The sequence below is a fragment of the Terrapene carolina genome, unplaced genomic scaffold, assembly GCF_002925995.2.
Source record: "Terrapene carolina triunguis isolate 2854851 unplaced genomic scaffold, T_m_triunguis-2.0 Scaffold88, whole genome shotgun sequence".
NCBI lineage: Eukaryota > Metazoa > Chordata > Testudines > Emydidae > Terrapene > Terrapene triunguis.
Genome location: NW_020664439.1, coordinates 4,960,249 through 4,974,160, shown reverse-complemented (window position 1 = coordinate 4,974,160; position 13,912 = coordinate 4,960,249). Strand labels below are relative to the sequence as shown.

At 43.5% G+C, this 13,912-nt stretch overlaps 1 protein-coding gene across 2 annotated transcripts in view; it reads left to right on the top strand.

Moving 5' to 3' along the window:
* The window catches only part of ARHGEF4 (Rho guanine nucleotide exchange factor 4), a 180,203-nt gene that overhangs the window by 22,826 nt on the left and 143,465 nt on the right, over window positions 1-13,912 (top strand). The window contains exon 1 of one of the 2 annotated variants that reach the window (XR_003899793.1): window positions 1,571-1,859. The exons of the other annotated variant lie outside the window; for it this stretch is intronic. The gene's annotated coding sequence lies outside the window, so the exon portion shown is untranslated. Of the gene's footprint in view, window positions 1-1,570; window positions 1,860-13,912 lie in introns of those variants that run through there. 2 annotated transcript variants of the gene reach the window in all.

Sequence of the window (13,912 nt, the reverse complement as noted above, 5' to 3'; positions counted from 1 at the left end):
CCCATCTGGTTGAAGGCTTGTCTCTTTTGTTTTACTACAGGGGCCCTTGCCACTTCAGAGTGCCACCCAGGGTGACTGATATGTCTATTACTAATGTCAGCCACGAAGCTCTATGTACGAGAGAGATGTGCCTCCATCTCTCTGAGTGTTATGGGAAATGGGAAGCATTAAACTAACAGGCAATTTCCCTGAACATCCCCATCAGAAATATCTTACTATCACTGGCAATACAGAGCTGAGGGGCAAGATCTCAAGTTACAATGGTGTAAATCTGGAGTAACTCCACTCAGTGCAGGAGCCATGGTGCCTGAGGCTCCCTCAGCTGCCACTAGTGCCTGGAATCTTGTGGGTAGAGGAAGGAAGCAGCAGACTGTGGGCCTGATTCTGGTCTTACACCCGTGTAAACTAGGAATAACTTCGCTGAAGTCGATCAGGTTCCACTGATGTGAAATAGATGGAAGTAATGGGATAGTCAGGTTGTCTGTCTGCAATAATGTACCTTCCTTTGACTCGTAGGCTTGACAATTTCGGTCCCCTCAGCACAACTCTCATGAGCTGACCTGGCCTCATGAAAATTCTTGTGATACACCATAAAGGGTGCCGGCTTTGCTAACTGTGAGTTCCCTTCTTTTTATATAAACAAAAAATGTGAAATCCTCATTTCTCACTGGGGTGAGCAGTTTGCACAATCTCTGCTACAGTGCAAACCATGTGCTCACTGCTAGCTTATTTTTAAAAGTGTTTGACAAAACTGCTGCCTCAAGGCAGGATTTTTGATGAGTGTGGCAATGAGAGGCTCATCTGGAAGTGTCTCTTTGCACTGGAACCTGTGCCATGCTTCAAAGCTCTTGGGGACAGAATAGTTGTTGCTCCATCTTCCAGGAAAACAGCATCCCTGCAGATCACCTCTTCTTTCCATGCTATCGACGTACTCTGGCACTTGGAAGCTAATGAGCATATTTTAATTAACTAAGAAAAGAGAGTCAATCATTCCATTTAACTTGGGTCTTCTGCAAGCAATCACATAACTGAACAGAGAGACCATCCCGTTTTTTACAGAATGGGAGTGGATTATAAATGATATTATTCAAAGCTCACATGCTCACAGCAGCAGCCTCACTGAATCCCAATCTGCTGTTCCAGCTTTGAGCATTTATTTTTCATTTTCAATTCTTGTTCTAAATACTTAAACTAGTTTTTAATAGCAGTAGCAGCAGCCAATACTGACCATGATTAGTTTGCATGTTAAGTCCTTTCTGAGTGTTCTCGGGGGAAGCAGATAAGACAAGGTCTTTCTCGCTTGGGCCTTTTAAAAATGCATGAATTCTGCTGTCCCCATTTATGGTTTAATCTGACAGTTCTGTGGGACTGGAAATGAAGATCTCTGTCCCACCCTGGGTTTTTTAATGCATCAAGACCGGCTTTAGTACAAATCTGCTTCTGGAAACTGCAGCTGAGAGCTTTTCAGCTGCCACAGAGGGAGCCTCCTTAATGGACCCCTATGATGTCAGGTTGCATCGTGCAGCCGACTAGCGGGGAAGGGGCTAGGAATGCAGCTCAGCCCTTAGACAGCAGTACCAGGTACCACTGCCCTGAGTGCAGCCACAGAGTGCTCAGCCTCTTTCCTCCTCCAGCACAGCAGAGCCCTTGGCTCTCACTTTTACCTGTCTGCATGAGGACCCAGCAATGCCCCAGCGAGTCCAGTGGGGCACACAGTGGAGAAAATTGCAGTAGCAGTGGAAGCTCTGGGCTCTCTCCGGGTTCGGATTCGGACAGCAGCGGGATAGTGTGCGGTGGTGGTGGGATGAGAGGCGTACTGTCAAGATACTGGAGTCTGGAGAGTCTCCATTCAGCTACAGGTAAGAGAAACTCTTTTATTGCTAAGTGATATTGCATTGACCTTGAGAAACAAAATCAGACCGTCTGGGGAAATTCCATAAGTTGGAAATGGGCTGTGTGGTCTCTTAGTTGTAAGTGAAATGACAGTGAACCCCGAAACACTTCTTGGATCAGGTAGCAAGAAATGGGTTCTTAAAGGCTGCAGAAACATTGCTTAGACTCTCACCAACTCAAAGCTATCCTTTCCCTTTGGAATGGCCTTTCTCTTTGCACTATAAATATACAGAGCTAGTCTCCAGTGCTGGCATTTTTCTGTTTAAATGACAGTGTGGAGTGCATCTCCTCTTTTATAAAATGCCTAGGTGATGTGCCGTGCAATAGAAGAGGGACAGCAGGTTTGCATTCTAGCACACCGAGGATAGGGAAAGCAAGGCATTTGAGCTGACTGTACAAGTTGTGTGTCTATTTTCTCGACTCCTGGTTCGATTCTCTGTGTTCTCAGGATTTTTCAGGGATGTTCACTCCTGCCTGCATATGTAATTCTCGTTGTTCGGTCACTACCATGTGCGTTTAGGGTCTGGACACATGAGCTGTGAGCCTGGGAAGAAGACTATCATTCCTGGCTGACAGTTTAGCAGGGAGACCGCAGCAGAGATCGCCCAGCTGTTCGTTTCTTCTCACATTTGTTGCCTGACTGTTGCAGGCTGGGGAGATTTTGAGCAGGGCTGCAGCAAACTAGTTTCTTCCTTAAGCTAATTCAGACAAGTGTCTCCAAGCATGTCAGCTGACTGCCATTTTCCAGGCAGCATTGCTCTGTGCTACCAGCCAGAGGCGTGCCTAGTAGAAATTTTAGCTGTGGTGGTATATCTTGCCTTAGCTGCATATACCGTTAGTTTATGAAGGGCCTTGTAAAAGCGTTGCTCTGCTGTAAATGGCATGCTGTTCAATAAAATCTTTTTATCGCTGAACAGAGCACAGCTGCACCTGCACTACCCTGTCTGAGGCCCTTGAGCGTTTGCCCCCTCAGGTTTCTTCTTTGGGAAGAGCACTCAGGACTGATCAGATTAAATCAACAGGTGTGAATCGTGCCTAGCACTGGGATGATACTTCTGTTTTTAATTTCAAAGGGTTTTGTGTACACATTCATGTGTGGTACATCCGTGCAGCACAGGCCATTTTGTGGGCACCACATGCATCTAACAGGAAGTGCAGAAGTGCGTGAGGCACGGAGTCAGAGTTTGAGGACTCTGAGGGAGAAACAAATCCAGTTTCATCATTATGTTCTTGATGTAATAGTTTAATAGAAGCAATTCACTGAAACCAAGGACTCCCTGCTCCTCAAGAATGCTACCATCAGTCATATTCATAGCGTTTAAGGCCAGAAGGGGCCACTAGATCATCTAGTCTGATCTCCTGTATATCACAGGCCATCAATACTCCCAAGCACCCGCACACTGAACCTAACAATGGAAGAGAGAACATGTAAATGAGACTCGTAGGTGATTAGATTGTTATGTGCCACAGGCAGAGACCATAAGAATGGCCACACTGGGTCAGACCAATGGTCCATCTAGCTGGGTATCCTGTTTTCCAACAGTAGCGAATGCCAGATGCTTCAGAGGGAATGAACAGAACAGGGCAATTATCGAGTGATCCACCCAGGGGCGGCTCTAGCTTTTTTGCCGCCCCAAGCACGGCAGTCAGGCAGCCTTCGGCGACATGCCTGCGGGAGGTCCCCGGTCCCGCGGATTCAGCGTAACCGCCGCCGAATTGCTGCTGAATCTGCGGGACCGGCGGACCTCCCGCAGGCATGCCGCCGAAGGCAGCCTGACTGCCACCCTCGCAGGGAACGGCAGGGCGCCCCCCGCAGCTTGCCGCCCCAGGCACACGCTTGGAGCGCTGGTGCCTGGAGCCGCCGCTGATCCACCCCCTGTCATCCAGTTTCAGTTTCGAGCAGTCAGAAGTTTGGGGAGACCTGAGCTTGGGGTTGCATCCATGATCATCTTGGCTAATAGCCATGGATGGATGTATCCTCCATGAATTTATCTAATTCTTTTTTCAACTCCATTATAGTTTTGGCCTTCCCAACAATGGCCTCACCTGGCAATGAGTTCCACAGATTGTGCATTGTGTGAAGATGTATTTCCTTATGTTTGGTTTAAACCTGCTGCCTATTAATTTCATTGGGTAACCTCTGGTTCTTGTGTTATGTGAAAGGGTAAATAACACTTTCACTTTCTCCACACCATTCATGATTGTATAGACCTCTATCATATCCCACCCTCAATTGTCTCTTTTCTAAGATGAGCAGTCCAAGTCTTTTTAATCTCTCCTCATGTGGAAGCTGTTCCAAACCCCTAATCATTTTTGTTGCCCTTCTCTGTATTTTTTCCAATTTTAATATGTGTGCTTATTTTAGATGGGGCGACCAGAACTGCATGCAGTATTCAAAGTGTGGGTGTACCAGGAATTTATATAGTGGTATTATGATATTTTCTGTCCTATTATCTATCCCTTTCCTAATGTTCCTAACATTTGGTTATCTTTTTTGACTGCACATTGAGCAGATGTTTTTCAGACAACTGTCCACGGTGACTCCAAGATCTCTTTCTTGAGTGGTAACAGCTAATAGAGACCCCATCATTTTGTATGTGTAGTTGGGATGATGTTTTCCAATGTGCATGACTTTGCCGCTATCAACATTGAATTTCATTTGCCATTTTGTTACCCAGTTTTGTCAGATCCCTTTGTAACTTTGCAGTCAGCTTTGGTCTTAACCATCTTGAGTAATTTTGAATCATCAGCAAACTTTGCCATCTCACTGTTTACCCCCTGTTCAGATCATTTATGAATAGGAGGCACTGAGGTGCACTAGAGCTCAAGACCCCTGCAATAGCAGGGAAATGATGAAGTGAGATATACTCAGATAATCATGGCAAGTGACCTGCATCCGCATGCTGCAGAGGAAGGCAAAAACATCCCCAGGTCACTGCCAATCTGACCTGGGGAAAAATTCCTTGCTGACCCCACATATAGTGATCAGTTAGTCTCTGAGCATGTCAGTAAACACCTACGAGAGAGAGAATGCTTGGTGTCACGTCAGAGCCCTGCCCCATCCCGTCTAATGTTCTGACTTCAGCCATGGCCATCTCTGTTGCTTCAGAGGAAGGGGATAAAAAAAAACCCTCACAGAGTACATTGGGAGAGGATTCCTTCCTGACCCTTCCTGGTGGATGTCTGAAACCCTGAAGCATGAGCTTTAGGAACATAAGACATAAACCAGAAGTGACCACAAGGCTCTTGAACCCTGTCCCCACCATCACAAGCAAACCTGCCATACAGTTGCACTCAGAAATTTGTCCATCTCTCTCTCAAAATGTATGAAGTTGTTTGCCTCCTCAACTCCTATTAGGAGATTGTTCCAGAACCTCACCATTTCTGATGGTTAGAAACCACCTAATTTCCATCTGAATTTGTTCATGGCTAGTTTGTATCCATTTGTTCTTGAGCCAACATTGTCCTTTAGCTTAAATAGTTCTTCATCCTTCCTGGTATTTGCCCCCCTACTGTATTTATAGAGAACAGTCCTATCCCATGTCAGTCTTCTTTTTGCAAGACTAAGCAAGCCAAGCACTTCCAGTCTCCCCTCATAAAATAGGCTCTCCATTCTCCTGATCATCCCAGTAGCGCCTCTGCACCTGTTGTACTTTCAGTTTATCTTTCTTGAACATGGGTGACCAGAATTATACACAGTATTCCGAATGAGGTCTTACCCATGACTTGTACAGTGGCATTAATACATCTCTGTGTCTACTGGAAATGCCTTGCATAAGCATTGTTTCCATTTGCAAAATGTGTTTAAGGCCACAGAAAGAGTCCATGTCGGAGTTAGGATTAGAACTGTAGACTATGCTTCTCCCTAAAATAATTTGTTTTACTCAGATTTTATTATCTCATTATTCCTGACTGGGATAATGCTGAAGCTAGTGTGGCCAGCAGCTCCAATGTGCTGTTATGGAGCAGCAGAAAAAAACAAACCTCAAAGATTTGCATTGAAAGTGTGTGTTTTAAATACTTTAAAGTGTTATCTACTGCAAATCTTAATATTTCATTTTTAAAAAGCACCTGGCCAAGCATGAGACTGCTAGAGTCTGGATTGTAAGCTGAGGTTCAAGGCAAGAGTTCTGTGATGGTTTCATGTCATCTCAATCGGTACATGAAGAGATCCTGCTGCATCACTTAGGGAGACCAACAGAAGAATGAATAGGAAGTATGTGTGTGCACCAAGCACATTCAGATGCTTCAGAGTTGCAGAAATGGAAGGCTGGAAGATGAGTCAGCCTACAGGGAATTAATAGAGGTGTTACACATTTCCAGAATCGGCCTCAACAATTTTGGGTGGGGAACAATATTTCTATCCCACTGCAAAATGCAGTAGACTTTTGTCCATAATGATCTCGCTGCTGTGCTTGGTGCTGGTCTGAGACTTTGGGGAGGAGGGTTACCAAGATGGGATCCAGCCAGAGATAAGTGATAAAGTTTTGGGGGATCTTCAGGAAAAGTGGAATCCAACTGCTTGTGTTGGATTCCATGCACAGTCACTAACATTTAAAATAAATAAATAAATAAATAATTGTTTCTTTTAATAAGCTGGAGTTCAAGGGGACCGATCGAGATTTGTGAGAGACTTTTGGTGAATTTTAAGACTTTAGGGAACATGAACTGACATCTCCTCTGCGGAGAAAATAAATAGGAGTATTCCCACTTTACAAATAGGGTAAATCTAGTCTTGGTAGAAATCTTCCTCTAGTGTGATCAATAATCAAGTGTGATGTTTTTAAAGGGAATAGATTTTTAAAAATTTGCCATTGGAGGGAAAATGACTAACGAGAAAAAGATCTAAAAGGCAAAAGACCCACTGTAACAGCATAAACGTGCACACCAATGTCAGCTGGAGAAGCTATGCAAAGCATTGTTTGGATTTGCATAGGCTCAAATATAGTCTAGTCTTTTTTTATTGTCAGGCCCTGGCATTTTTGGTCTGAATCACTTTCCAGTGTGTTACATGGAGAACCTCCCTCTCTAAATATAGAGGAAGAATACTTTGCAATTCTATCAAGCTTTCCATTCAAGGTTATTAAGGGGCTTTAAAAGCATTAATGAATTAAGCCTTACAACACACCTGTGGGGTATTACTGTCCTTATTTTACTTTATAAATGGGAAACAGTGGCACCGAGAGCTTGAGACCCAAATATTCAAAAGTAGCCTGTAATGTTGGATGATTCACTGTTTGGGTGCCTGTCTTAAAATATGTAAAGGTTGATTCTTCCACGAGTGCTGGTCCTTATGTGTATTCCACACTCGGGTACGCATGCACTCCGTGTGCCTCAGACCAGAGGTTTCTAGCAAGTCGTGTCCATTGCTCTGCACCTGTACAGTTGCTCTCATGCTCTGAACCGAGGGCATAAGGGGGTGGTCGGACCAACACCACTCCAGTTCCTTCTTATTGCCACATGGCCCAAATTGGAAGCTTTTATGACTTTAACTATGAATTTTGGGCACCAAAAATTGAGGCACCCAAATTTTAGAACATAAGAATAGCCATAGTGGGTCAGATCAATGGTCCATCTGGCCCAGTATCCTGTCTTCCGACAGTGGCCAAGGCCAGGTTCTTCAGAGGGAATTAACAGAACAGGAAATTATCAAGTGACCCATTCCCTGTCATCCACTCCCAGCTTCAGGCAGTCAGAAGCTAGGGACGCCCAGAGCATGAGGTTGTGTCCATGACCATCTTGGGTAATAACCATTAATGGACCTATCCTCCATGAACGTATCTAATACTTTTTAGAACCCTGTTATTGTTTTTGCCTTCACAATATCCCCCGACAACGAGTTCCACAGATTGACTGTGCATTGCTTGACAAAGTACTTCCTTTTGTTTGTTTAAACCTGCTGCCTATTAATTTCATTGGGTGACTTCTCATTCTTGTGTTATGTGAAGGAGTAAATAACACTTCCTTAATCGTTTCTCCATATCATTCACGATTTTATAGATCTCTGTCATATCCCCCCTTAGTTGTCTCTTTTCCAAGCTGAAAAATCCCAGTCTTTTTAATCTCTTCTCATTTGGAAGCTGTTCCATACCCCTAATTATTTTTGTTGCCCTTCTCTATACCTTTTCCAGTTCTAATATACCTTTTTTTGAGATGGGGCAACTAGAACTGCACGCAGTATTCAAGGTGTGGGCGTACCATGGATTTATATCAAGGCATTATAATATTTGCTATCTTTTTATCCCTTTCCTAGTGGTTCCTAACATTCTGTTAGCTTTTTTGACTGCCGCTGCACACTGAGCAGATGTTTTCAGAGAACTATCCACTATCTCTTTCTTGAGTAGTGACAGCTGATTTAGATCCCATTATTTTGTGTGTATAGTTGGGATTATGTTTTCCAATGTGCATGACTTCGCATTTATCAACATTGAATTTCATCTGCCATTTTGTTGCCCAGTCATCCAATTTTGTGAGATCGCTTTTTAACTCTTTGCAATCTGCTTTGGACTTAACTATCTTGAAAAGCTACTTGTGAACACTTGGCCATAAATGACTAAGTGGTATCATGGGAACTAGAACCCAGATTTCCTGGCTGAGAATTTGTATTGCAGCACGCTCTCTGTCCAAACTAGCATGCCTCTCCAACCCCATTCATTTTAATTTTATTATCCAGCTGAAGAGTTTGGATTTGCTTACTGATATTTTCAGTTTCAATTTTGCTTCTCCAGTCCATTTGTTGCTGGCTTAGTCCTTCACTTTATTAATACTGCTTCTTGTCCATTCATTTGTCCTATGTCTTGAAGGCCTGAAAGAGCATGGAAAAGTGGTGATCATTGAAAACCAATATTTTGACTAGAGGAGGCCATTATGGTTTCACAACAAATCCTCCTTGCCTTTGTGCCTGTGTTGCAATTTGCTTGCACAAATTGTGCTTCTGTGTCCAGATTTCCATACGTATATACTTGTTTGTGTATGTGCATATGGGAGTTTTGAATACACCCACCATCCCCTCCTTGGAAATATGGTCCTTTACAATTGGGGGAGGGGGGGAACGGAGTTATTGTTTCACAGCTAGAAAACTGCGTCAGTGAGAGATGAGCTATTCATTTCTCTTCCCATTTGTTGCATTACTGTTGCTGACTAGGGACCCGTTAGCAGAGCTGCAGCAAACTGTTTGCATATTTCTTGTTTGGTCTGAGAGATTTCCTTTTGAAGCATCTTTCTTTTTCCTTTGGCCCTTCCCTGTAGCACTGATGTCTGCAGCTGTGTTTGTGGACTACAGTGTATAATTTCATTGACCCCTTTTCTCCAGGGTCATGTAGTCGGCTGCAGTTGAAGAGGTCACACAACAGGAGATTGATTTAAAGTTCAAAGTCTTTCAGCACGTTTCAAGAGACAAAAAAAAAAACCACATTCAGTGCCTCAAAGCATACACTAGTGCATGTTGACATTGTTTTACGCTCCATGTGGCACGCTGTGAGTTAGGAGATTTCAGTTGGATTAATCAACTCCATCCTCACAAACTCCCCAGATGTATTTCTTTATAAATTTCCCCTGCATTGCTCTATGAGCCACCTGCCAAAGTAGCTCCCACTAGTGTTCTAAATGATCAATTGGTGTGCTTAAAATGTGGGCAAAACCCAGGATTTAAAGAAACAAGCCATGCCAAATTAACTTGGATTTTCATTATGTGCCACAGTTTATATCAAATGAGTTAGGCAGGAGGTAAACAGATCCTGAACTCTTTGGGAATTGCAGGGATACCTCAGCCTAGGGGTGATGACTTGCTGGCCATTAGGTAAAATTGATGTGGAGATAATTTCAGATAATTACATAGTGGTACTGTTCATTAACCAATGCTGAACTGCAATTGGGAATCCTAGTCAAATACTTAGGGCATGTGTATTAACACTAACTGAGTTAATTGTATTTAATGTTGTCACAATAATACTAAATCTATGTAATTGACTTGGCCGTGTTGCACATTGGATATATTTTTCAACACAAACAGTGATTTAAACATAAAAACAAGAATAGAAAATAGAACATTTCTGCATGTATATGCAATGGAGCTGAGTGAATGCTGATTTTGGAGCGTTAAGTGAAGCATTCCTTGGCTTTTTGTAGTTTTAATTATACATTAATAGAGGGTATTGCATTGAATTTCCCTTCTTCTTTTTGTAAGGAGAAAATGCTTGTTTTTCAGAATGTCCCAATTAGGCACTGGGGATGGGGTGGGAAGAGTTCCCACTTTGCAGTGGCTGTAGTTGCAGAGGGAGGAGTTATGCTTCCAGGGTTATACTTCCCTTTGGCTCTGACTGGCCTGCAGATGGAGGGGAGTGCCAGCAAGAGGTGGGGGAAGTGGAGCCGTCCTTGCACTGTTGCAATGGAGCTGGTAAAACAGCTGTAGCAACTTTGAAACTCATCCGACTTCCTGCTGTCCCTTCCATCCTGCTGTTCTAGCAGCCTCATGAGCTTCAGGCAGTGGGATTAAATCATGGGGGAAGGCAGACACCTGTCCAGGGGAGCAATAGACACCCATGTGAATGGGTAGAACTCCCAGAGACGTGAAGAGGGGGCAGAGAAACTGGGATTTGGTGAAGACATGGGGAGAGCCGCTGACGACTGCAGGTGGACATGAAGTGGGGCTGGATTATGAAGACTGGAGTAAGGGGGTAAGGAGAGAGTGGCATATATGATAGGATGGCCATTTTGGATGGGTGGCAAAAGGAGTAGGGCAGGGGACGGGGGCATTTCAAAGCTGAATAGATTTGTTGGGAGGAGGTGGATTTTGAATTTGTACTAGATGCCATCTTAATGTGTCCCTCTGGGTGCCTGCGTGTGTGTTACTTTTCCTGTCCTCTGCCCACACCTTTCAGACCTTGCTCTATGTGATTTAACATACCTTGCTGTTGGGTCTTGTGGAAGTTGGAAGTAAGTCAGTCTTTTTGTAAATAAGAGGAGAGGCTGAAATAGACAAGCTCCTGCCAGTGTGATAGGAATCGAGTGATATGCTTGTGACCTGAACCTTTCTGGGCAATTGGAAAATGGAAAAAGCCACTCAAAATGAGTTTGGTGTGTTTTGGTATCATGGTGCAAGCTAGCCCCTCTCTCCAATACTCCTTGATACTGTAACAGTCCACTTGAAATATAATAATGATAGTCACACATTTTAAGAATTAGAGAAATTTAGCTGGCCCTCGGATGGTTCATGCTCATCTGGGGAGGCTGCTGGCTCAATAGTTGGTATCCTGTCTCATCTAAGACTCTCTCTGAATAGGGTTAGTTAATAGCCAACTGTTCAGCGGTGTGTCTACAGGTGCTGAAGGTTAAGGGGATGTTACACAATATTTTATTCATCTGAGTCTACCTGTAGTTCCGTGGTGAGCTGCAATGATAAGTTTATGTACTCAATGCCCCTAATAGCAGGGGCCATTCAACACAAAACTGAAGTTAAACTTATTTTTTGTTGTTGTTTTCAGTCCCCTGAAATCACAGAGGCAAGAGCAGGAACTCCCCTGGAGTATGGCCCATAGGAGCTCAGGTTAATAGTGCTGCTAATGATGTGGTGCAATCTGGAAAGTTATTAAGTTGTTATCCCAGAGTAATTGAACTCTTTCCAAACTGTGCCATACTCTCAAGAACCCTTGTGTGAGCTCCTAGGGGCCAGCTCCATGTTTCAGTGAGTTTCTGATCTACCAGTACATTTCAAGCTGGGAATTGACATTGTAACAGGAACTGACTTGTGTCTCGTTGGAAACTACACACACGCGTGTGTGCATACACACAGACACACACACACACACACACAAGTTCCATATTTGTTATGTGGTAAATGCCCTTCCTCTGCCTAATCTATGGAGCATTTTATATGGTACATAACTGTTCAAACGTTAAACATAAAATAGTTTCAGTGCTTGCCAGAAGCTTATCTAAGCCTCTTCGATATGCAGATTTGGGTAGGAAATCTCCAAAGCAAATGTAGGTCCCCTACACACTAGACCTAAAATTATATTTGCTGAATCAGCAATTCAGGTTAACTAAGCGTGGACATGAGCAGACTATGTTTAAATTGAGTTTAGAAGCACTGATTGACTGTTTAATTTACATGGCTTTAGCTCCTGCATAGACAAAGTCTTCTTCCTGACATTTTCATTACCTCCTTATTTCATTTGGATGGAACATAGCATAAGACCAGCCTTTCTCATGCTATTTCTGCCCTTCCATTTATTCAGACAAGAAGTGCAGAGGGGAAAAAGTTATCCCCATTTTTTCAGCTTTCTAAACAAGTTTGGTTTCAATTCTGGATGGAGGTGTAGTCCTTAATTTATGCAAACTGGTTTTTCGCATATCCTGTAATGAGAGACTGTTCTCATAAAATTTCAGCACCATTTTCCAAAAGTAAGAGGTTTAGCTAAACTCTGGCTGGTTATCTGAGCCAAATAATTTTTTGCCCTTTTCATAATCTGTATACAAGAGATGTTTCTCTCTCTAACTGGCTCAACATTAAAAAATGTATATTGCCAATAGGTATTTCCCATATTTCTCCTATGGAGAAAGGTCACTTATCACAAGCATGGTGGTTGTCAGTTGTTGGCAGAATTGTAGATGGCCACATTTGTTTCATAATTTCCAAAACAGGGTAGGGAGGAGAATCAAGATTAAAATCCAAACACCACACCAGTCTCTTTCTTATTTCTTTGGAACATTTGAATTTAACCCTTTAGAGTCTGCAAACATATACACACGCACCTATGTCCTCATAATTATTCTTTTAGCCGATAGTGTGAAAAATCTCAGCATTCTAGGAGTTTAAACGCCTTTAGAGAGCATTAATATTAGGCTTGGTTTTGAAAATTGGCTTCTAAAAATGCATTTGCAGTTCTTGCGCACGCACACAGCAATCATGTTTCTGAATCAAGCAGTTGGTTGGATGCAAGTTGAGGCACGCAAATTGTGGGCACAGTTTGGAAGCCTGTTTTGATGTTGACTGAATATTTGGCCTGTTATATGCAAATTTGGTACTGTACCTAATCTACAATGTGTATGAATGTAATTCACGTATAATGGAATTTGCATGAAATATGCTGATATGCACATAAATATGCACCATTACACACACAAGTTATAGGGTGTTTTGTGCTGCTGTAACAAAAAAAAAGTGCTTTAGTTTTTCAACTAGTAATATGCAGACTATTAGGCCATAATGTGTATTAGATTTATTCATTATTCTAGAAACGAATATAAAAATGACCCAAGACATTTATTTTGCATCTGTTTTTTCTGATTCAGAACAATTTCACTTTGCTATGGCTCAAAATGTTTTAAATGAAGAAGTGAATAAAATTAAGCGATTGCTGATGTCAGTAGTAAAAAGACAGATCTGGGGACAGAGCAAGATGCAGAAGTTAACTTCTGCAGTTTATGCATTTTAGGACTGTTTTGTAACAACATGTGTATTCCCTGGATGATGATGATAATGATAGGAATATTGCCACTGATTTAACACATTGCAAAGAAAGCTGCCTGTTCATGGTTTGTAAGAGGTGTTTGCTGGAATGAAAAGTGGGGTAGCAGCAGCGGCGGCTCCAGGCACCAGCGCTCCAAGCACGTGCCCGGGGCGGCAAGCCGCGGGGGCGCCCTGCCGGTCCCAGCGAGGGCGGCAGTCAGGCAGCCTTCGGCAGCATGCCTGCGGGAGGTCCGCCGGGCCCGCGGATTCGGCGGCAATTTGGCCGCGGGTACGCCAAAGCCACGGGACCGGTGGACCTCCCGCAGGCATGCTGCCGAATCCTCGGGACCGGGGACCTCCTGCAGGCATCCCGCTGAAGGCAGCCTGCCTGCCGTGCTTGGGGCGGCAAAAAAGCTAGAGCCTCCCCTGGGTAGCAGAGCTCATTTATGCAAGAAAGGGATTGGGAAATGCTCTTGTCTCCATCACCCTTGGATGATGGTGCTTGGGATAATAAGAGATGCAGAAAATCAGCTATGCGGCCTCCCTCCCCTATAACCCAATAAAGTGACT